The sequence below is a fragment of the Pseudorca crassidens genome, chromosome 15 (genome assembly GCF_039906515.1).
Source record: "Pseudorca crassidens isolate mPseCra1 chromosome 15, mPseCra1.hap1, whole genome shotgun sequence".
Lineage (NCBI taxonomy): Eukaryota > Metazoa > Chordata > Mammalia > Artiodactyla > Delphinidae > Pseudorca > Pseudorca crassidens.
Genome location: NC_090310.1, coordinates 12,041,401 through 12,067,464, shown reverse-complemented (window position 1 = coordinate 12,067,464; position 26,064 = coordinate 12,041,401). Strand labels below are relative to the sequence as shown.

The 26,064-nt window shown below is 39.2% G+C and overlaps 1 protein-coding gene and 1 long non-coding RNA gene across 5 annotated transcripts in view; both read right to left on the bottom strand.

Moving 5' to 3' along the window:
* AUTS2 (activator of transcription and developmental regulator AUTS2) overlaps positions 1 to 26,064 on the bottom strand; it is a 1,117,705-nt gene that overhangs the window by 800,762 nt on the left and 290,879 nt on the right. The gene's annotated exons all lie outside the window — the stretch shown is intronic.
* Positions 14,873 to 18,344, bottom strand: LOC137206834 (uncharacterized). Its single transcript, XR_010934847.1, has 2 exons — positions 18,315 to 18,344; positions 14,873 to 15,140 (listed from the first exon to the last, which is right to left on the bottom strand). It is a non-coding gene; the product is annotated as an uncharacterized lncRNA (long non-coding RNA).

Genomic DNA, 26,064 nt, shown 5'->3' with positions numbered 1-26,064 from the left:
TGCTGTGACTGATCGAATGTGTCAAAAGTTGTTTGTGAAGTTTCGTGCTCAAGATTTCTCGCTGGACGATGCTCCACGGTTGGGTAGACCAGTTGAAGTTGATAGCGATCAAATCAAGACATTGCTTGTTCTCAGTTAATGTTATACCACACAGGAGATAGCCAACATACTCAAAATATCCAAATCAAGCAATGAAAATCATTTGCACCAGCTTGGCTATGTTCATCGCTTTGATGTTTGGGTTCCACATAAGTTAAGCAAAAAAAACCTTCTTGATCATTATGTTCTACTGATTCTCTACTGAAAACCCATGAAAACACTCCGTTTTTAAAACCGGTTGTGACAGGCGATGAAAAGTGGATACTGTACAATAATGTGGAACGGAAGAGATCGTGGGGCAAGCGAAATGAACCACCACCAACCACACCAAAGGCCAGTCTTCATGCAAAGAAGGTGATGTTATGTATATGGTGGGATTGGAAAGGAGTCCTCTATTATGAGCTCCTTCCAGAAAACCAATTAATTCCAACAGGAACTGCTCCCAATTAGACCAACTGAAAGCAGCACTCCACAAAACATGTCCAGGACTGGTCAACAGAAAACGCATAATCGTCCATCAGGATAACGCAAGACCGCATGTTCCTCTGATGACCAGGCAAAAACTGTTACAGCTTGGCTGGGAACCTCTGATTCATCCACCGTATTCACCAGACATTGCACCTTCGGATTTCCATTTATTTCTGTCTTTACAAAATTCTCTTAATGGAAAAAAATTCAATTCCCTGGAAGACTGTAAAAGGCACCTGGAACAGTTCTTTGCTCAAAAAGATAAAAAGTTTGGGGAAGATGGCATTATGAAGTTGCCTGAAAAACTGCAGAAGGAAGTGGAACAAAAGGGTGAATACACTGTCCAGTAAAGTTCTTGGCGGAATAAAAAACGTGTCTTTTATTTTTACTTAAAAACCAAAGGCACAGGACTTCCCTGGTGGTCCAGTGGTAAAGAATCCACCTTCCAATGCAGGGGACAAGGGTTCGATCCCTGGTCAGGGAACGAAGATCCTACATGCCACAGGGCAACTAAGCCCACGCGCCACAACTACTGAGCTCACGTGCCTCAACTAGAGAGCCTGTGTGCCGCCAACTACAGAGCCCACGTGCTCTGGAGCCCATGCACCACAACTACAGAGCCCATGCACTCTGAAGCCCACATGTCACAACTTGAGAGAGAAAACCTGTGCACCACAACTAGAGAAAAGCCCGTTCGCCACAACTAGAGAGAAGCCCGCACACAACAAAGAGTCCGCATGCAACTAAGATCCAACGCAGCCAAAAAAATAAAAATAAATAAAATATTAAATTAAAAAAAAAATGAAGGCACTTTTTGGCCAACCCAATACATAAACATATATAAACGTGTGTGTGTGTATGTGTATATATAAAGTGTGTGTATGTGTGTATCCATTCCCTTCACAGGAGTCATTCCCTGGTTGGGCCATGACACAAGCCATCCGTTTTCTCTTGCATACTCCTTCTCTTGACCAAATAAGGCCTGTTGTAGATAGTTTCCTCAAGGTCCTGTCTGGTTCGCTTGCAAGTTTCTTCTTACTCTTAACTGGAGCATTGTTATTGGTTCCCTCCTTGTCTTCATCTTCCACATCAAAGCTGCCTACGCTCAGCTTCCTAAGAAGCTCCTGAGCTGCTCTCCATCCTCACTGCTCCTCTGCTGGTCCAGGCCACCATCATCTCTCAGCTGGATCACAGCAACCACCTCCCGACTGCACTCTCTACGTCCACTCTAGCCCTCTGTGATTCATCAGACATACCAGTAGTCAGAAACACCTTTGCAAAACTTGCATCTTATCACATCAGTCCCATGGTTCTATCCCATTAATGCCTGTCTTGCCCTTTTTTTTTCTTTTTTATTTAACATCTTTATTGGAGTATAGCTGCTTTATAATGTTGTGTTAGTTTCTGCTGTATAACAAAGTGAATCAGCTATACGTATACATATATCTCCACATCTCCTCCCTCCTGCATCTCCCTCCCACCCTTCCTATCCCACCCCTCTAGGTGGTCACAAAGCACTGAGCTGATCTCCCTGTGCTATGTGGCTGCTTCCCACTAGCTATCTATTTTACATTCGGCAGTGTATATATGCCAATGCTACTCTCTCACTTCATCACAGCTTACCCTTCCCCCTCCCCATGTCCTCAAGTCCATTCTCTACGTCGGCGTCTTTATTCCTGTCCTGCCCCTAGGTTCATCAGAACCATTTGTTTTTTCAGATTCCATATATATGTGTTAGCATATGGTATTTGTTTTTCTCTTTCTGACTTACTTCACTCTGTATGACAGACTCTAGGTCCATCCACCTCACTACAAATAACTCATTTCGTTTCTTTTTATGGCTGAGTAATATTCCATTGTATATATGTGCCACATCTTCTTTATCCATTCATCTGTCGATGGACACTTAGGTTGCTTCCATGTCCTGGCTATTGTAAATAGTGCTGCAGTGAACACTGTGGTACACGACTCATTTTGAATTATGTTTTTCTCAGGGTATATGCCCAGTAGTAGGATTGCTGGGTCGTATGGTAGTTCTATTTTTAGTTTTTTAAGGAACCCCCATACTGTTCTCCACAGTGGCTGTATCAATTTACATTCCCACCAACAGTGATTGCCCTTAATTCTTAACATTTAATGCTCCCTCCAATATGTGTGGGGTTTTTTTTTCAGCACCATCAAGCAATTAGCTCAATTCTGACACTACCTGGAGATCCCACAGGTTAAGGGCTCAGTCCCGCAAAAGTGCCCTCATGTTAGATGCCAGTCGCAAGTGCAGGATGTTACCTGTGCTCTGACTAACTGGCTATGATTGGAGGTTCTCATGACTCCTCCTCAGGTTCAATTAAATTGCTAGGGTGGCTCAGAGAACTCACGAGAAACATTTACTTGCATACATCTGTTTATTTTAAAGGGTATTATAAAGGATACAGATTAACAGACAGATGAACAGATACACAGGGCAAGGGATGTGGGAAGGGGCTTGGAGCTTCCATGTTCTCTCTGGGCACACTACTCTCCCCACATCTCCACATGTTCACCTGCCCAGAAGCTCTATGAAACTCCATCCTTTGGGTTTTTATGGCTGGCAGCTTCATTATGTAGGCACAATTGAGTAAATCGCTGGCCTTCGTGAATGAACTCAACCTCCAGCCCCTCCCCCCTCCCGAGGTCCTGGAGTGGGACTAAAAGTTCCAACCCTCTAATGATACGGTTGTCTCCCCTGGCAAGGGAACTCCATCCTTTGGTTACCTATGGGCTTTCCAAAAGTCACCCCATTAACACAAACAAGATACCTTTATCACTCTCAGCCCTTAGAAAAATTTCTAGGGTTTTAGGAGCTCTATGGCCAGGAATGGGACACAGACCAAATATATATATTTCTTATAAATCACAATGACCCTTAATCCATTACGTTTCTATGCCCCCACTCCTTGAAGTAGGACCTACAGAGCCCTTCTTGACCTGGCCTCTGCCAGCCTCACTCTATGACAAACTCTCTCTCACCCTCTCCATCCCTTCTAACAGCTGTTCCTCAAAACTGCCATATTCTCTCCAGCCTGGTGGCTACTGTGCATGCTGGAATATTCTGTCCACTGTACCCCACCTAGAGAGCACCTATGCACTCTTTATGTTTCATCCTAAAGGATGATTTTCCTTTTCTCATCAAAGCCTTCCCAGCCTTCCCCTGCTCTGGGTTAATTTACCCTTTTACAGGCTCCCATAGGATTCATCCCACTTCGAGGGATTTATCAAGTGTCTGCCTTTCTCACCATGAAGGGTACAGCAAAGACGTTAGACACCTGAGGTCTGCCTGCTCACGTCTGAATCCTGACTCTACTATTTCTAAGCTGTAAGACCTTGGGCAACGTGTTTAACCTGTCTGTGCTTCAGTTTCCTTATCTCTTAAAGGGATAATAATAATACCGACCTCTTAAGTTTGTTATGAGAATTAAAGTGGATGAAAAGTGTTTAGAAAAGAACCTTGCATATAGTAAATAAGCACGCAAGAAATGTCCACTGGTGGTATTATTATTATTTCCATTATTATTTGTGACAATAACAGCCTTGTTCATCACCCAAACCCTGATGCTTACATAGATACCAACTGATCCCAATTCCATTTCAGCATTTTCATTCCATATGGTTACAATGGGGTATAGAAATTGGTTCTATGAAGCTAAAAAAAAAAAATGAACAGTCATCAATTAATATTTCCTTAATTCCCAAGCTCTGCCCTATGTAAATGAGAAGAATGTACCCAGAGAAGACATAGTACTTTATTCCTAAGTGGGAGCCATAATTTTGTAAGTTTCTCTTGTCTCTCCACTGAGTCAAAGGGTTTAACAGGAGTGTGAGTTTCAATTATATAAACCTCATCCAATATTCATCTGCTCAGAGGTGTTCCTTAATCTCCCCTTAGCTTTGGCAGGGAACACTATGGACCAAAGAGCTCACTTCACACAGATAGTGTTTCATGAACGGAAAGGGTATCGGGCTTATCCCTTGCCAGAATGTAAGTGGGCTAAACCTGCCCCAGCAGCTGCAGCAAGACTGGGGAGACTCAGGCAAAGACAGAAGGACGTGTGTTCAGCCAGGGACCTAACTAGGTAGGAAAAGTTGCTGAAGCATTGTCTTATGTTAGATTAAGCCAAAAGAGAGCCTGCCATTTGAGGGAGCTTCTTTTTAAATGTTTCTTTGAAGCAATGATTCCTGTCTTCCAAAATGAATGGGAAAAAAGAAGACTGAAGTTAGTCCTTGAACTGTAAACCAGATTCATTCTTCACAGGATGAGCCTTCAAACAAATTAAGCCTAGAGGGTTGGTAGGTGTCACCTGCATTTACAGGTAAGAAAGTTGACACAGATGTTGAAGATAAAATGAGGTGATAGTTATACAAGTATGTTTGAAAGTTCCTTTTGCTAAGCAAAAAGAGTATAAAATATCACTATGAAACCTAAATCTATAAATTGGATTTACGTATCACACTTACCTATAGCAATATGTTCCGGTTTAAAACATGATCTGCAGTTTCCACAAGCCTTGAAATCATCTGTCAGCAAGCCCTGTCATTTCTTCTTTGATGCATCTTCCCAAGTCACCATTCCCCATCCTTCCCACTGTGAGCACAGCAGGCTTATCTCAGCAGTCTCTTCTGTATAGTCTTTGCAACCCTCCCTTCTAACCATCCCACATATTTCTGTCTTACTCAACGACTCAACTACCTATAAAATTGATCCCCGTTTCTTAGCCTAAACTCCTTTCCCTGACCTGCATTCCCTATACAATTTGCTTTCACCCCATCTAGCTAAGACACGCCTCCATCGACCTACTCCTCCGCTCCAGTGGGCCCTTCCATTTCCCACACCAATCATGCATCAAATGTATGACTCACTAACCCGTATTCTTCTGTAAAAGTAAAAAGAGTCAATGGTTTTTAAAAAATGATATTTTTCTCCTACAAGAGCAGAAACAAAAATAAGAAGAGATCTATATGACCCACAAGAGGCAAGGAAGCTTCCTGAAGCACGGTAAAGTGTAAGCATTGAATCTAGAGCTTTACAGAAAAGCAGTGGAGAGAGGCATGTGGAGAGATGGAGAAGGAGGTAACAGCTGGGAAGAAGAATGTTGGAGAGAATGAGTCTTATTTGATGATACCAAGAGATCTTGCATGATTAGGCTAATCAGGACTTGCATTCCAGAATGTGGATCTATAAGTAATGGGTAGTCATTATAGGCTCAAGAGTTCAAGGAAGGGCTTTAAGAAGATTAATCCTAAAGCAGTGAAAAATACATTCATTGAGCAGGAGAAGCCTGAGGCATAAAATCCTTCAAAGAAATTTCTGAACTATTCCAGACGTGGAGCATGGACTTCCTACCCCATAACACCTCTTCATCATTCCCTCTTCCCAGCACATCATGGTAACAGGATTCTGCCAGTGCACGCTGCCTCTCCTTGCCACATCCCAAGGTCAGTTTCTGAAGGCAGGAACAAATACAGCAAACAAGGACCCATGTGACTGGATAGGTGGGGGCTTTACCATGACACATGGAAAGGGCACAGAAATAGCAGGTAGGAGAGGACCCTGAAGCATTCTGCAAACTGGCAGATGGGATCACAGCATTCTCTTCAGAGAGATAAAGCTATTTCCGGGCAGAAACACTGTTACCAGATGAAATAATGATGATAATAAAAAGAAGCCTAAAATTGTATTCAGGAACATGAAAAGTGATGGTTGAGCCTTCCTCTCTTCTCAGTTTGGAAGACCCCATACTCCTGGGTCCTCCAGAGAAAGAACTTCCAGAATTCCCCCACCCAAATAGCCTCAAGAGTGTCTTCAAGGTCTGAGATTTTATCATCTATAATCTAAATCTTTGTACTTTAAAAGTATCCAGATTTAACAGGCACTCTTTTTTCCGTTCATTCCAGATAGACCCTGTCATGTCTCCTTACAAACATCCTCCCCAAACAGATGTGGAAGGCGACTAATCCACACTGTTCCATGAGTCAGCACAATGGAAGCAAGAGATCTCTAGCCCTCAGCAGCATGAAACAGCCTGTGTAAACAGGGCCCCAAGTGCCAGACCAAACCTCTCCCCCCAATACATCTGCTTCTTCATCTCTATCTGTAACAGGTTCATCTGTGGGCAAAGTGGTTTAACTGAACTATCTTCAATTTCCAACTTCCAGACTTCTCCTCAATTCTGCAGCAGTCCAAGATGGGAAATAGCCTCTCTGGAGTCACGGACAACCTGGAAGGAGACTGGCTTGTGAGACTCTCTGTATACTGTCTCATGTCTTCTTCCAAAAAGCCATGTGGTTATGTCACACACAGCTCCTAAGGAAAGGAAGAAAGATGACCAGAATGCTCAAGTTCACTAATCTAATCTACACTTCTATCTTTTAAGTGGAAGTTTGACTCACCTATTAGGTTCTCACATTAGTGTTTTTACCACTGATACCCACTCTATAAGTAGTCAGTTTGTTGTTGGATATAATCAAATTTAAATTGACCCAGAGAGCCCCTAGGAAAACAAAAACTATAAGTAGTCAAAAAGATAATTGTGGGTCCCAAAGGACAAATGTCACAGATGGTGCAAGTCCAGAGGAAAAAGCAGACAGACTGACCAAGGTGGAACAGAGGCCTACAGAGAGGAACTGAAAGAAAAGAGACCAGGAGCTTTCGAGGAGAAACCTTTGTTCCTTTCTACAGAAGTTATGCTGTCGGCTAAATGTGCAGAAGAAATACTACTTCATCTAGTGTGATGAAGAAAATCCAGGTGAAGTTCTTTCCAGAAAGGCTCATTCTCAATGGAAGACAAGTATTTCCACCCTGTGGTCCTGTGGAATTGGCTCCCAAATGGTGAATACACAGAATTTAATGTTACATTATTCTGTGCTGCACAAATCAGATGGGCTCTTGGTACCTGGTTTTCTAGACACAAGAGCCAAATACAGTAAGTGCTATTCTTAGCACATATTAGTTGGCCTTTAATGCTGGTCCCACCCTGCATCAACACTACCATGGGACACGGGCTTATTCGAACTTGGATTAGAGGGTCTCATGGCTGTAATGACTAAACCAGACCAAAATGTATAATACTCAAATGATCCAGGATATCTGTGTGCCCAGCCCTGTTCTCTTCTGGACTCTAGGTCCAAATTTTACGCTGAAATTTACTTATTGATACCTACAACTTCCACAGGTACTTTAAACTCAGCTTCCCCAAACTGAAGAATCATGCATCCTTCAAACGTGCTCTGCCCTCCCTATTTCCTTTGTAAAAGTATTTATAAAGTCCTTCAGGAGTCTTAACTGAAAACCTTAGACCCTCCATCCTTACTCTCTGTTCTCACTCACTTAATCACAGTTGTTAGCCAAGTCCTATCTTTAAGATTCCTAAATATCTCTAAGCCCCTTCCTGCCCTTAACTACTCTCTCTATCCGAACTCAGGACCTCATCTTTCTTTTTAAGTCCAAAAACCCTCCATGCCTCAAATCTCCCAACTTAATAATCTTGCATTCCCCCAACTCCCATCACTTTTTGTATAATCCCAGTCTGCAGACTGCTGCCAGAGTAATGCTTCTTAAAAACAACAATCTGAAGAGGCTACTCATCTGTTTTAAAATTCTATGATGATTCCTCATTTCCTGCAGCCTCCAAAACCAGGGCCCAGTCTAGGTCCATCAAGCTCAATTCAAGCCACATCTACTCCTTGACCTTGGACCCCAGCGACACATAAGTCACACTCTCTAAGCTCTATTTAACCTCATAGCCCACATGAGAGGACTCTCTGCCTGACACACATCCCCAGAGATCTCCCCTTCCTCTTTGTTCCCAGAGTCCTTTAGGGACACAGTTACTAAGGTCCTGATTATTTTGATTATTTGCATATATTTCTACTTACAGAAACAGTGGATTCCTGGAGGGCAGGGACCTTACTTGGGCATCTTTAGTGGGTGCTTAACAAACATCTGTTTGTTTAAAAAAGCAGGAAGAGAAGTTCAGGGTTCACATATTTATCTGACCAAAGAGAACTGAAACTTCTCCTTCAGAAATGGCAAAAACTCAAAAGGTAATGCCCATCATGGCAGCAGATAACAGGCCCACAGGCTGTTGCCTTTCCACAGGTACACAAGCACATCAGTTTAGGGCACTGGCAAGCACAGCTGGGAAAAAGCCAACTCCCGCAGAGTGGCTGCATTTGTCTTGCTAAGGGGTGGCAACGACAGCATCTGTCAGGACAAGCCTGAACAGAGGAGCTCAGAACCAAGCAGAGCTGTAACACGATGCACCAGTATCTGGTTGGAGTGCAAACAAGGTACGCTTTCTTCTTCTAGTACACAGTGGGCACCATGCCAAACACACACAGTGTTTGCTATTTTTGCAAGTCTAATAGGGTCTGCTGAGGGGAGGGGTAAGAGATCAGCAGTTCATAATGACTCTCATTATGTCTGGTGCATTTTGAGCCAAGATTAGACACTAGACAATCCTCTGTCCAGTGTCAAGGGCTTTCAACTGCCCTTTCATCAGGATAATTCCACTTCAAACTAATTTAAGTTTCTTACAACCGGAGCTACCAAAACTGATATACTTCACTGTTTTCAGCCCAGAAAAAGAGGTCAATGTCTGCTCCAAGTAGAAACACAGTCCTTGGGTTCAGGGTCTGTGACTGCTACACAAGAGCTACAACAGAAACACGCCACCATGGAATCCCACTCTCTCTACAGAGCTCCACACCAGACACCACTCTGAGAATATCCTGCGCGTCTCACTGTCACGTCTACTTCTGTAGATTACAGTCCTTTCAACATAAAGCCAGGCAGACAGTTTGGGGAGACCTCTAGAGAAAAGTTTGAGCTTGCTAATGTCTATCAAAATCAACAGGGCAAAAAAAAAAATTAAAAAAAAAAAAAAAATCAACAGGGCTCATGAGTTTCACTCAAGGATTAAAAACTAGGTTATATAGCTAATTGTTTTTCTTTTTAAGTCTAAACAGCAAAAATAATAAATTTCTAAAAACTAGACCTCTACTCTCAAATTGTAGAGCAGCACAAACCAGCGCTGAATTTTAACAACTATTCACTACATTTTCAAATTTTAACAACTATTCACTACATTTTCAAATTTTAACAACTATTCACTACATTTTCAAGTAAGAATGTCTGGCTTTACACTAAAAAGTGTGTAAGAGGTTTAGCAACAACACGGGGGGAAAGCACAAAGGTTTCAAGAAAAGAAAGTTGATATTTATACAAGTCAAGTACAGAATTTGAGAGGGGAAAGTGAGGAGTGGATAATAAAACTGCTCATAATACTTCCCTACATTTTGGATTCTAAAAATTTATAATACTTAATTTCAAACAGAACCAACATCACCGTGACAAGAAAATTAACAAATGTTATTTGGTTTAATAAGGAACAGAGGTTAACATTTCATAGGGACCCTAAGTCTTAGAAAGAATTAGACAATCAAGAAAGGAACACACACACACACATAAATGATGCTGAAAGTCATGTTTCAAAGGGCCAAAACTTACTTTATAAATATGAAAGAACTCTAGAAGCATGAATTTATTATGTAAGCATTCTCATTAACTATTAAATAAAAGTCATCTTAGGGAATTCCCTGGTGGTCCAGTGGTTAGGACTCTGTGCTCTCACTGCCGAGGGCCTGGGTTCAATCCCTGGTCGGGGAAGTAAGATTCCACAAGCCGCAAGGCATGGCTGAAAAAAAAAAAGTCATCTTACATATCTAGGTATGTACATATCTGTACTGATTCCCTTAAAGGAGACAAGATTCAATGTGGTATGATTAAAACAGGGACTATTTCACAGAACAGGCATCGGCGCACTCACGTGTGCCATTAATTGTATAAGTAGTACTTTGATGAATGTCCTTTAAAAGCACTTAATGTACGAGATATTTTAAATAAACTTTTGACTGATGTATAACATGCAAACAACAACAACGAAAAGCCATGGAAGTGTAATGTTTACACAATGAACACGTTTGTGTAACGGGCACCCAAATCAACGAACAGAACATACCAGCATCCCAAAAGCCACCCTTGAAAGTACCCAGTTGTACTTCACTGGGGCAAAATGTGTCTAGAGATTCTGCCCTTACTTATCATTACAGGTCAACCTGGTTGACTGCTCCAACCGAACTCCTATTCCGGGACCCAGGGATCATTTTGCTGCATCTAATAGCAGCTCTATATTTCAGGAGAGAACCAACTTTTCCAGGGTACTTTGAAAGTCAATAATTAAAGCTAAGATGTCAAGCCATAGCCAAGTCATCCTGATTCAACAACCAAGCCAACACTGGAGGCCAAATCACTCTCCTCATCAATGCGACTGAGAAGTGCAGTAAGGTCCTAGGTGTGTAATCCAATAGAACAGGCCTGGGAATTCTACAATAGCTCTAGGCTTCTGCTCTGCAACTCTCTGGTTTCTAAATAAAGGTTTACAGTAAATATCTTTAAGTAAATTACCCTTCTACTTACCAAACTAATTTTGCAATTGGGCTTGTCCTTTCTGCCTTTTCTCCCTTCTCTCCCTACCCTCCTCACCATTTTCTCACCCCTTGGAGCTCTCCTGAAATGTGATTTCAAGTCTTCAAAAAGCCTTGCCAAAAAAAAAAAAAAAATTGCATCCCTAAGTTTAAAATCTCAATCTGCACTTGCATACCAGCCGGGGTGCTCCACTCAAAGAAAGAAGGCTAAGGGGTGGGTTTTTCAGCAACAAAAGACAACAAAGCACTTTTCCATTTGGAGCTGCAGAGGGAGCCAGAACCATGCAATGTGAGCGAATTGCAAGTTTTTCCAGAACTGGATGAATCCAGTGACACTGAAAAATATAAACACGCACACAGGACAGACACACACCCATCCAGACCTCAGGCCTGAGGAAATTCTGAAAGAATACTTCGTGTACTCAGAGAGGAAACATCATATACTTTATTTTGTGAGGAGAAGACGAGCAATAAAAGGAAAACAAAGCTATTTGTTCTACCAAGTGAAACGAGAATGAATTTTAAAGGGAGTCATCGATTCCAAGAGTCCCCAGCCAAGGTAAGTAGTCAACACTCCAACTGGCAGGCTGTCTGACAAAGGGGGATATATAGCCTTTTATCTTCAAGAGCTCTTCAGGCAATTTTTCTGGAACATGGTTTAAGAAAAGCTGGACTCTATGTTCTTCTTCCCTCTAAAACATAGTACTGGGTCAGGATGCAGATGAGGAGGAGAGGGGGTGGCACAGAGAAGGTGGCACATGTTCACAAAAAGAATGGCAAGACAAAAATAGAAGGAAGAAAATCCTGATTGATCCCTACCAAGTAAGTGATGTTGCCACAAGGTCACAAAGGGAGATCCAGAAAGCCTTGTACCTCAAGAGTACCTCGAATTATAGTAAAATACCACAATGAATACAGCAGAATGAAAAAGACATTCTGATCAATGGCAAAACAATAGTTAACTAGTAATTCCAAGTAAAGAGCTCATTCTCTGACAGCTCTTTCACAACATACCAGAGGCATATAATAACAAGCTACAATGATGTAGATGTGGTTTATAGTGTAATATACAGTTGAGAATCTGTGTAATGTAGAAATTCTAGGTAAAGCCTTAACAACACACTAAATGCCTAAAACTCTAGCCTACTCAGTCCAAATCATCAAACATTAATTGAACTCCCCTATGCCAGGAACTGTAGAGATCAAGGAATGACTAGTCTGGTTTAAAGTAGCATATCAGGTGGTAGAGGAAACAGGAAAGCAAAATACACACACACAACACACACACACACACACACACACACACACACACACACATAACTTGTAATGAAGGTGGTAGGACAGAGTTAGAACCACAATCCAACATGTAGCAGGGGCAAAGGCTGAGTCTGGGAAAGTATAACCCCCCCAAAAAAAGATATTTTCTTCAAAATACTTAAGCAAATATACTCATTATGAAATAATTCTGCTCTAAATTGTGTAATTCAACATACAAGACATGAAAATTTTACAGTTAAAATGTATTAAGATGGCAGAGAAGTAGGGTAACAGAATTTTAGATTATTCTGACAATATTCCCTCCACTCTGTTTCTTACTTTTTTGGTATAAGTTAATTATGATGATATTTCTCTGAAGACTGTTAGTATCAAGTACAAAAGAAAATACTAGGGAGCAAAAAAGGACTTGCTTTCTTTCTTGAAAGAGTGATTGGACCAAAAGAAAAGGCTGGGAAGAATGAATTATGGTCTTGAACTAGGCTGGGGAAAAAAAGGGATGGTGACATCATTAAAAGAAATACAGGATTGGCCATTTCTGGTCAAGATGTTATAACAGAGACCAGATATACCCTCTTGCCTGACACAACCAAAGAAACATCTACCAAAATATAGGAAACAATGGTTTCCAAGACACTGGCCATGAGGCAACTAAGAACAATGATCCCTGAGATACAGGAAACAAATGAGGAGAGCTCTACGAATGCCCCGACTTACTGCCTGGAGTTTCCAGGGTACAATGCAAGGAGCAGAAAATGCAGAACTAAGCAGACTCCATGAGTTAAGGAGACAGAGTTGAAAGTGCAAGAACAAGGCAACTACAGCTCACAAGAGAGAGGACTACACAGCGCAAGAACCCCAGAGATCTACAGAGAGGTCCCCTGAGTAGGCAGCAGATTATAGACCAATGCTTAAGTAGGAGAAAACTTTGCAATGCTAGGGGAAAAACATACACACAAAAGGATTAGAAGGAACATTCCTGGCATTCACAAAGACTATGACCAGTGCCTGCTCCTATTGGCAACACTGGAAAATTCATACTTCAAGGACTGGACAGATTACGCTGGAAGGCCTTGCAAGAATAATGGGCATAATCAACCCTAGACTGAGCTCTTTTCCAGATCCCCTTTAACAAATCGTAACAGAAAAACTCAAAAGGATCAAACTATTTCCAAGTAATTTTACTGCACCCCAGAATAAAGCTCAGGAAGACTGATAGAAATACAAAAATATCTAGCACTCAATAAGGTAAAGTTCACAATTTTGGCATCCAGTGAAAAATGACCAGCCACACAAAAAGACAGAAAAACATGACCTAAAATGAGAAGAAGAGTCAATACATTGAAATCGACCCAGAACTGGCACAAAAGTTAACTGCAAACACGGACATTAAGAGAATTATTATACCTATATTCCATATGTTCAAATAGTTAACTAGAGATACGGAAATACTCAAATAAAACATCTAGAAATGAAACCACAATATCTGAGATGAGAAATACACCAGATGGGATTAATAACAGATTAGACACAGCAGAAGAAAAATAGGGAAACTTTAAGGCACAGCATTAGCTATTATCCAAAATGAAACACAAAGAGGAAAAAGAATGAAGACAACTGAAAAGAGCAGCAAACTGTGGGAAGACTTCAAACTACCTAATACCTCAGTAACTGGAATAGGCAAAAATGGAGGAGGGCGGGAAACGTGAAGGAGTAATGGCCCCAAATTTTCAAACTTGATGAAAACTATGAATTCACAGATCAAAGAAACTCAACAAATCTAAAGCAAAAGAAATGTGAAGAATACTATGCCAAGGCATACATAACCAAATGCTCAAAATCATGGAAAAAGAGAAAGTGTTAAAAGCACACCCCAAAAGACATGTTACACTAAGAGAAAATAAGAATGACGTTAAATTTCTCATGGCAAACAATGAAAGATGGTAGAGCAACATCTTTAAGGTATTGAAAGATAAAAAACTGCACACCTAAAATTCTAGAGAAAAAAAAAAAAAACTTCCAAAAACAAAGGCAAATAAAGATGTTTCCAGGCATATAAAAGCTGAAAGATTTCATTACCAGTAGACCTCCCTCAGCAAGAAATGTTAAAGGAAGTCCTTCAGGCAAAAGGAGACTGTTCAGCTATAAATCAGATCTATGCAAAGGAAAGAAGGACACTGGAAACAGTAACCACATGAGGAAAAATGTAAGATTTTTTTCTTGTTATTTAAACCTCTTTAAAACGTTAACTCATTGTTGAAACAAAATAATAGCAATGTGTTGTAGAATTTTTAATGTATGTAAAAGTAAAATTCACGTCACCAGCAGCATAAAGGCTGGAAAGGAGGATATGGAAGTAAATGGAATAGAAACTGTAACATTCTTACACTAAGCATGAAATGATATATCACTTGAAGATAGACTGTGACAGACTGAAGATATGTAATATTTACCCTAAAACAACTGCTAAAAAAAAAATGGAATGAAGAAATATAGCTAAAAAGCAACAAAGGAAATAAAATGTAATTTTTTATTTTATTTATTTTTATTTATTTATTTATTTTTGGCTGCGGTGGGTCTTCATTGCTGCGCGTGGGCCTTCTCTAGTTGCGACGAGCGGGGGCTACTCTTCGTTGCGGTGTGCAGGCTTCTCATTGTGGTGGCTTCTCTTGTTGCAGAGCACGGGCTGTAGGCACGCGGGCTCAGTTGTTGTGGCTCACGGGCTTAGTTGTTCCACGGCATGTGGGATCCTCTTGGACCAGGGATTGAACCCATGTCCCCTGCATTGGTAGGCAGATTCTTAACCACTGCACCACCAGGGAAGTCCCAATAAAATATAATCTTAAAAAATACCTTATTAATCCAAGAGACGGAAGGAAAGAGAGAAAAGGAAACAAGATATGACAAATGGAAAACAAATGGTAATGGTAACATGATAGACTCAATCCTGATCATATAAGTAACCTTATTAAATATAAATGGTGAACATTCCAATGAAAAGGCAGAGATTATCAGATTGGATTTAAAAAGCAAGTCCCTTGACATGTGGTCTACAAGAAATACACTTTAAATATAAAGATACAAATATGTTAAATGTAAACAAAGAAACAAATAAAAACTTCCTAACACTACTCAAAAGCAAACTGGAGTATGTGTGCATGTATTAATATCAGACAAAGCAGGACTCAGAGGAAAAACTATAATCAGAGATAGAAATGGTCATTTCATAACAATAAAGTGACTAATCAAGGAAATATAACATTCCTAAATGTTTATGTATCTAATAATGGAGCTTTGAAAAAGTGATAGAATAAGGGGAAAGAGACCAAACCACAATTGTAGTAAGAGATTTCAACATACCTCTCTAGATAGAACAAGTAGGCAAAAAATTAGCAAGGCTATAATTGAACTGAAAAACACTATAAACCAACTTGACCTGATTAACATTTATAGAACACTCCACCCAACCACAGAAGAAATTATATTATTTGCAAGTGCACAGGGAACATCTACAAAGATATGCCATATTCTGGGCCATAAAACAAGTGTCAAAAGATTTTTTATTTTTTTTTATTTTTGGCTGCGTTGTGTCTTCATTGTTGCGCAAGGGCTTTCTCTAGTTGTGGGGGGTGGGGGCTATTCTTTTTTTTTTTTTTGCGGTACGCGGGCCTCTCACTGCTGTGGTCTCTCCCGCTGTGGAGCACAGGCTCAGCAGCCATGGCTCACGGGCCCAGCCGCTCTGCGTGGCATGTGGGAATCTTCCCGGACCGGGGCACAAACCCGTGTCCCCTGCATCGGCAGGCTGACTCTCAACCACTGCGCCACCAGGGAAGCCCGGGGCTATTCTTTGTTGCAGTGCGCGGGCTTCTCATTGTGGTGGCTTCTCTAGTTGCAGAGTACAGGCTCTAGGCACATGGGCTTCAGTAGTTGTGGCACGCAGGCTCAGTAGCTGTGGCGCAAAGGTTTAGTTGCTCCACGGCATGTGGGATCCTCCCGGATCAGAGATCGAACCCATATCCCCTGCACTGGCAGGCGGCTTCTTAACCACTGCACCACCAGGGAAGTCCCCCAAAGATTTTTTAAGTATTTAAGTCATACAAAGAATTTTTTATTAATCACAATAGAGTTAAATTAGTAATCAATACCAGAAAGATCTCTTGAAAATCCCCAAATATTTAGAAAGTAAATAATACACTTCTAAGTAAACCATGAATCAAAGAAGTAATCACAAAGGAAATTAGAAAGTATTTTGAACTAAATGAAAATGAAAACACAACACATCAGAATTAATGGGGTTCCGCTAAAGTAGTATTTACAGGGAAATTTATAACATTAAATGTCCATATTTTTCTAAGATCTTCTAAGGAAGATCTTAAACCAATGACCTCAGCTTCAACCTTACAAAACTAGAAAAGCATGCAAAGTATGCAGAAAGGAGGAAATTAGTGAAGTCTAATACAGGAAAAACAAACAAACAGAAAACACCAATGTAACCAAAGCTCGTTCTTTAAAAGGTTCTATAAATTAGTAAGTCCCCAGTCATACTGATATAAATGAGAGAGAGAGAGAGAGAGAGTGCACCAAAAAGGGATACAGAACTACTACAGATTCTACAGATACTAGGATTATAAGAGAATATTATTAAACAAATTTATGCCAATAAATTCAACAACTTAGATGAAATGGAAAAATTCCTTGAAACGACAAAAATTACCAAAACTGACTCAAGAAGAAATAAATAACATGAATAGTCCAATTTCTGGAAAAGAAATTGAATATTTAATTTAAAATCTTCCCACCAAAAGAAAACTCCAGTCTCAGATGGCTTCAACGATAAATTCTACGTAACATTTAAAGAAGAAATAGGGACTTCCCTGGTGGTGCAGTGGTTAAGAATCTGCCTGCCAATGCAGGGGATACAGTTTCAATCCCTGGTCCAGGAAGATTCCGTATGCCGCGGAGCAACGAAGCCCATGCGCCACAACTGCTGAGCCCCCATGCCACAACTACTGAAGCCCGCAAGGCTAGAGCCCGTGCTCTGCAACAAGAGAAGCCACCGCAATAAGAAGCCTGCACACAGCAACAAAGAATAGCCCTCGCTCTCCGCAACTAGAGAAAGCCCGTGTGCAGCAACGAAGACCCAACGTAGCCAAAAATAAATAAATTTATTAAAAAAATAAAATAAAATGAAGAAATAATAACAATTCTATATAAACTCTTTCAAGAAATTGAAAAGGGGGTAATATTTCTTTATCCATCATGAGGTCGTCACCCTGATACCAAAACCAGACAAAGACATCACAAGAAAACTACAGGTCAATTTTGTTTTCAAACATAAATGCAAAGATTCATTTAAAAATGTCAGCAAATCAAATCAAACAATATATTTAAAAAGTAACAGATAATGACCAAGTGGGGTTTACTCAGAAACACAAGGTTCAATATTCAAAAATAGATCAGTGTGAATCCCCATATTAACAAAATAAGACAAAAAAATTGACATGATCTGCTGTAGTTAAAATGGATAACCAACAAGGATCTACTGTATAGCACAGGTAACTCTGCTCAATATTATGTAATAACCTAAATGGGAAAAGAATTTGAAAAAGCATAGCTACATGTATATGTATAAAGTGAATCACTTTTTTGCTGTACACATGAAACTAACACATCATTAACCACCTATACTCCAATAAAAAATAAAAGTTTTTTTAAAAAAATAAAATAAAATAAAAATTCACATGATCATCCTAATAGACACAGGAAAGGCATTTGATAAAAATCTAGCATCCTCTACTGATAAAACATCTTGTAAACTAAGAATATAACAAAACATTTTCAACCTAATAACGGACATCTATAAAAAACATACAGCGAACATCAGACTTCATGGTGAAAGACTAGCTACTTTGCTCTCCTAAAATCAGGGACAAGGCAGGGATGTGTGCTCTTACCACTTCTATTAAACATGATTTTGGAGGTTCCAGCCAGTGAACTTAGGAAAGAAAAAAAGACATCCAGGCTAGGAATTAAAACAAACAAACAAACTGTATCTATTCACTAAAAATATGACCATCTGTGTAGAAAATCAGATAGAATCTACAAAAACTACTAAAGTGATTTAGCAAGGTTGCAGGATGAATATAGAAAAGTCAACATGTTTCTATATAGTTCTAACAATGAACAAATGGAAATTAAATTTTTAAGACAATATAATTTATTACACCAAAAATATGAAATACTTAGGAATAAATCTGATAAAATATGTGAAAGACTTGTATATTGAAAACTATAAAATATTGCTAAGAGAAATTAAATAAGACCTAAATAAACAGAGATAATATACATTATTCAAGAGTTAGAAACTCTACTATTTTTAAATTGTTAATTCTCCCCAAATAATTCTATAGCATCAACATAATCTCAACATACATCCGAGCAGGACGCTTTGTAGAAGCTAACAAGCTGACTCTAAAATTCGTATGCAAATACTAAGGACCTAGAAAAGCCACAACTTTGAAAAAGAAGAACAAAGTTGGAGGCCTAACACTACTTGATTTCAGAACTTATTATAAAGCTACAGTATTGGCAAAAAGGCAAATAGATCAATGGAACACAATAGACAGTACAGAAATAAATACACAATATGGATAACAGATTTTTTTATACAAAGGTGAAAAAGGCAATGCAGTGGAGAATGGATAGCTTTTTCAAAATGACTGGAAAAACTGTATGTCCATATACAAATGAAATTAGTTTTGATCTATACCGCTCATCATATACATAAATTAACTCAAAATGGAACATTTACTGTCTAGTTTATGTCAATTATACTGCTATAAAAAAATAGGAAAGGCAGGAAGAGGAGGTGGCTTGGCTAACTATTCATAGATTTGATTCAGGCAAACACTTAGTACAGGCCCAGTGTCTACCATCCTGTAGTAACTGATAGTCTAACAACTGGTTAAGCACTTTCAAACATGTAAAATAAAAATTCACTTCTCTCATTTCTTTTTTGCTTATCATATAAATCCTCAGGGAAACAACATCAACATTGGTTTCCCTTTAATACAAGAATAAGAAACCAACACCTGAGGGAACGGAATATATAGAAAATATTGAAAACAGGGTACAAAATCAACTGAGAGATAATACTGCCACCGATGCTGCCGATACCCTTCTCCATAAGCCCAGGGTTAACCCAGATCGTATCCTAATATAACATATCCTGTCTACAGGTAAATAGTCTTCATTAAAAAGTGGTGAAATCTGTAAGGAGAGAAGCTTTTTCTGGCACATAACATGACAGTCTTAATTAAATTGGGAGTTTCTGAGCTGGCCACAACCAAAAATCAGTCTGAGAAGTGAAACAGTTATGGGTTATGTAAGAGCATGAAGTGCCGTTTTGTTCCCACATTAATGCTTATAGTATATGTCAATATTGCATATCAGGGCCTGTATAGTAAAAGTGTTAAGAAAGAGGCACAGCTTAAATAGGTAATTTCTAAAGTCTTAGGGAAGTCTGAGTTAATAGTTAGGTCAATTCGTTCTTCCTGTGTCCCCAAATTAAAATACATATTTCTTAAGGACAGTGAACTAAAGGGTTAGCTTATGCTAGCTGAATTAATAATGCAAACAGATGTGAACTGCCCCACTGAACCTCTCTAGAAGCCCAAAGAGGAGAGAGCTAGTTGGTAATAGTTTATATTTAACCACAAGGCTGGCTTAGTCAGAGATCCAAGCTTTTCACAGACTAAGTGCAGAAGGTCAAAAAACCAAAGATGATGCAGTTTGATGTGCTTGAATTCTCCAAATGCAGGGCAGCCTGCAGAGTGCCACTCAAAAATCCTTGGGGTTGTCCATATTTACTGATCTTAACAAGCATCAGGAAGAGCCAAAAAGATTTTCTTACATGTCCTAAATTTCCTCCTTCTACTTCCCACCACAATGTTTTCTGTTTCATTTAACTTTTCTCCTGGCCCTAGTTGTAACAATTAAATTAAGAAAAACTCCCAAGTCTAATGCTAAAGTCAGAAGATGCACATTTCTTCAGACAACCACCATGCACACTACTTCAGAAATTCTGCCTTTAATCTCAGGAAGAAAGTTTCACAATTGACACATTTCTCTTAATAAGTCAATCCTAAAAACACAATGTCGAGAAAAACATTTATGCATTTATTTTTATTAGGAAAAATTCTCACATATTAACAATAAGAAAACAAACCACACACAACCCTCCATCTCTGATGACAAAGCCAGAGGGAGACCTTAATGGTGGCAGCTCATAAATCCTAGCCCAAGATCACAAATACAGCTGTAAGGAAACTCTCCCAAGAAAAATATATGGCAGGAGAAAAACCACAAGAGAGATTAGTGAGAAACTAAGAGCATGTCTATCATTCAACAACTTTTCAAAGAGTATTTTTCACAGTTTATTTACTTTAAACTGTTTCAAAGTAATTAGGTAACCCAAGGATGAAGCCCTGGAAAATAGAGATCCATCTCTCATATTCCTCTCATGTCTCTATAATAACAACAGGGTTTGGGACATGTGGAATGCACATAAACCATTTCCTGAAGGAAGAGAGCTCATTTGCAAAAGAGCAGGAAAGGAAACCCAATACAATGACCACTTCAGCCAAATGACTGTTGAGCAGTCCCAGTGAGGTGACGCTGTTTCCTACAAATTTCATTCACTCTATATAAATGAGGTACAGGGAAGAATTTTCTAAACCAGAAGAATCAATAAATGTGCCCCAAAATTTACTTTCTGCAAAATTAAAAAAACTAAACTAAAACCTGATGTGTCCAAGAATATGGATTAATGGTTAAAAAAGTAAAATTCAGAAATAATTTCACTGCATTACTCTACTATGAATTATTCCACAAGAAACAGATTTCCATGATTTCAATTTGAAAGATCTAAAATTACAATTCTCAGATAGCTGCCAACAGGTATGGCCCCTAAACAAAGATGCCTTACCATTTCATATTAATCTCTTCTCAGCAAAAGGCTTTTATCATCTGCTAAAAACAGTATGCATGAGCCCATTCCGTTTAAGGTTTTTCAATCTAATGTACCCACTGGGATCTATAGTAGTCTAATAACCATATGCACATCATAATTTTAACCAAAGTGAGTCATTACTGCAAAGCAGAAACTCTTAGGTGTCGTTCTTTGTACTTAGTACATATTTAAGTGCAGGTTCATCTAAACTACGTTAATACTACCAAAGTCCAGGTAATTCATGATTTTTAAAATCTGCTTATTAACACTTTTAAGGAAAAGGAAATTTTAAGTATTCCAGCACTTATAACTTCACACATATTACAGGTTCCCAGTGTTAGAAGTATACACCGTTTGCATTACTGTTCAATCACAAAAACTGAGTGTCAAAGACACTCAATAACTCAGTGAAGGACGGACAACGTGTCAACAGCAAGACAGAATCTGTAACCCAAGACTCCTGATTTACAGGTACTTTCTCCGATAAAGTATTCATACAGCCTGAACAATACAACAGCAAACACTGACATCCTATTCTTCACTGAATATGTTCACAACAAAACTGCTCTCTTTCCTTCTAATTAGCTATAGTGCTTAAAATATCTTGGTAAGTGAGTTGAAAGTCACGGCCATAAGACAATGTGAAGACAACTTCCTCTTCTTCCAGCTGCCTGCATGTAAAGTCTAGGAGAAATACTTTCACTGCCCTGAATGAAGATCCCCTAAATTGTTGAAAGAAAAACCTAAAGAGCATTTCTCATATCAATAGCCACAATCTGTCCTCAATTACCTACATATCAACACAATATTTCATATTGCCTAAACCAGCAAAGGAAAAGCGTAGAAGGGGCCTCTCTAACGTAGAAGTGTTCTGATACACTTTTTGGTTGTTTCCCACTCTCTGAATCACAGTCCAATCAATTTTACACGTTGTCTCTTACCTGGTTGTCAAGGAAAGAAGATGTACTAGGTTGACACGCACAAGAATAGTGAAGGACCCGACCACAGGAGTGTAAGAGAGAAGTTATTCCTGATCTCACTCTTTTCATCAACAGTTTTATTTCTATCTCCAAGAGTAGCCTTTTAAAAGGAATGTGGAAATGGGTAGGAAAACACAGCTTTCTAAAATGATTGCTTCATTCTACTACAACAGTTCATCTATGACATAAAAATGCCTTAAAAACTATGCTGATCTAGAATCTTTGGTAGAAATAATAAAGACAATAAGTTGCCTTAAAAAAAATAGCATTTCTACCAAAGCTTTACAAAAAAAGAATGTGGAAGCTGGAGCAAGTAAAAGAGCCAAAGTTAAAATCATAGGAGCCCAGCTCGAAGGGCTGTTTTCTACAAACACGGTGATTATCCTTGCTTTGTGCCTTGACTCACCAAGACAGAATATGGAATAATTATGCCAGGGGAGCTATAATACTGTGTTTACTTCAAATAAACCTTTTAGCATATTTGTGGTCACTTTTTCAGGTACCTTATTTAAAAATAAGCCAACATAGATCACATTTTTAAATCCTCACCAAGTTTATACACCTGATTCGTAACAGAAATGCCCTTGTATCTATAAAAGTTTTCATTTCAACATTAACTTAAAAGAATAAAAAGGTTCAGATCAAGTCTCGTGTTCCTTGGTTTGAACCCCTAAAGAATTCACTCACAGAGAAGCACAGTCTCCTCTTCTAGAGATGAAAAACCCCCAAAGAGTTCTCAGTAAAGGCAGTCCTTGACTTATAACTCCTAAGCCTGAAAAACACTTCCATTAACAAAAGTCTTCAGTCATCCCCAACTGCTACCCCAATGCAAGTGCCCAGCAATGACCACCATGAAAAAAAGTTTGTCTTTTTAATGCTTTTGGACTATTCCCCTTAAAATCTGTTCCCATGGTCCTCTAAATTTTTTTCATTTTACTTCTCCTGCACCATATTAAATTCTACCTAATTGAAAAATTTCTCAGTTAAAAATATGTCCTTTCAAAATATGTTATTCTAACAAGTGGAATCATCCATCTCTGACTTAGTAGGACTGTGCTTCTCTCATGTAACTCACATCATACTCACTAAGGCAAAGTGAACTCCGATTTGTGGGGGAGAGGGGGGTAGAAGACATTTTAGGAAATTGATAAGGCTGATGTGATAAGGGTACCTACTGGGGTCAAGAAGCACACCAAGAGCAAGATGGGCGAATTCCTAAAGGCATAAAAATGTGTGCAGTTCTACACTTATACAAAGAAGTTTTAGTTTAGCCTGTAAGTCAAGTCAAGCCAATGAAGACTCTTCAAGCAAGTAACATGATTTAATTTGTATGTTGTCACGATTACATTAGAAGGAATTTGGAGGACAGACTGAAGAATGGTGAGATTAGAGGCTGAGAAGCCAGGAAAGAAGCTACTAATATAGCCAAGAGAAGGAGGACCTGAACCAATGCACTGGCAGGCAGGGTAGAAAGTGGTAAATGGAGAGGGACTGATGAGAAATACATAGGACCTAAATCTAGAGGATGTGCGGATATGAGGAGTGAAGAGAAAAAGAGTATGACTTCCAGGTTTCTAGCAGGAGAAGATTTATGGCTTGGATGTTTAGCAGACGCTGTGCACATTAACTAAGTGAGGAAATTGAAGAGGAAGAGCAAACTTAGGACAACTATTGTAGAGTTCAATGTGAAAAATGCTGAATTTGAAATGCTTATGAATGATCCAGGTTGGGGAAAAAAAAAAATGATAAGCACCTTAATTTATGAAACTGGAAGCTGAGAAGAAAGGTCTGGGTTGGACATTTAAATGGAATTTGCAGCTAAAAAGACTGAAACCACCAGAATGTACCTTCCTCCAAGGCAGAGACTTTTGTCATTTTGTTTGCTATATGCAGCTAAAATTATGTCTGCCTACAGGAGTATATGGTCAATAAATATTTAACGAATGGACGCCAAGGGAAAGCGAGTAGTGTGAGGGGGGAGTGAACTTTATAGAATAGTTTTTTGAGAAATTCACCAGGAAACCCACCATTTCTAACACTTTCTAAGAAAGCTAGTGTTTCCAAAAACAAAACAAAAAAAAGCAATTTACAAATTATCTTCTAGACAAAAAATAACTTGCTAGTAAATTTGTAACTGCTCCATAATCTACTCCTGGGATCACTAATTGTACAATCTCCCATCAGTATTCTCCCTATAAATCTGAGACTTAAATACCTATACAAATATTCCTTTTAAATATTTAAGAATTTTCGAAGTTATGCTTGCATTGAAAATAACTGTCTACCTTCTGTCTAAACAGAAATGACAGAAAATGAGAGAGAGTTTCTGTTTTGTGCAGATTAGCATAAAAACCTCCATCTTTTGACAGAAACATGACTTTCCCATACCAAGAGTTCCAAGAGTAAGAAGTTACAACTGGGCTTATAAACACAGCAAAACCACTTCTAGAAAATATTTTTCTAGAATAATTTAGATTATTTTTAGAAATAATCTGGAATAGGACCACCTATTTTCGTGGTCCATGTCAAAAACAATGGCAGTTTCTGGAAACACTGGCAAGCCATTAAGATTTTAATAAAATTACTGGGCCAGGTAATTCCTAGTAAACTGCACCTGAAGTAAAAGTGTGGGAATGCCAAAGCCTTTATTTGTAAAACTAAGAACCCAAGAGAACTGATAAACAACACAGCGCTGTTTCTAACAGTTACTGATGCCTTCAGTAGGACAGAGCATTATTCTCATGAGTTTCTTAAAAAGGCAGAGGGGAATGGCATGGTGGGAAAGAAACGAAAAGGACTTTAGTACACGTGTCCGAAGGTATTCATTCTCTAAGAGATGCTCAACCGTGTCTCCCTTTGAATTACACTTAATGCACCAGTCTCAGCCTCACTTACATTGAGAGCTCTCCAAGAGGTCAGGATGGATCTACTAAGCTGTGAACGCATCAAGCGCAGAGTTATCATGGTTATACATCCCTTCCGTTATGTCAGAGTCTCTTATATAAGGTTTGCACACAAAGAATGCTCAGTCAATGTTTGCCGAAAGAGCGGCTATGGGGAGAATGGATTAATTAGGCCAATTAACAAGGGACACAAAACTGTTTTCTAAAGTCAAAATATTTTAGACACAGGGCATGTGGGACAATAATTTTACAGTGCAAAGACATGCTATTCATGCTTTGATACTAAAAATAGTTTGTACTTTTATGGTAAAAAAGGAGAACCCCACACAAAATATTTGCATGTAAAAGAGGACTCAGAAAATTCCACCTCACTCCCACCCACCATCCCCTCTGTCTCTGCTGCTTGTCTAGTCTCTTTGGGATGATCTCTGAAAATTGGAATGCGGCAGTTTCCCTGGGCCAGCTTTTCTTGGCTGCAGTAGCAATTTCACCATACTGATGGGCAGGACACTGGGACGACAGACTGCTGATACATTCCATGGGAGAACAGCAGACGCCATCCACCAGAAGGGCAGTGACTTCTTGGATTAAATCTTTGCCTGGTGTGTATCTGCTGATCATCAGTATCTCATTTTACATTTATATCCCCAGAGAGGGAAAACAAAGGTCATACTGTATTGGCTTTTTTTTCTGCTGTAAGCAATTAACGTTGGAATGCAACAAGAGCGTGCAATTAGCAATGTCATCAATTGCAAAAATAATTATTATTCCAACCTCCAATCATTCAACCTTAATTTATGAAGCACCTTCT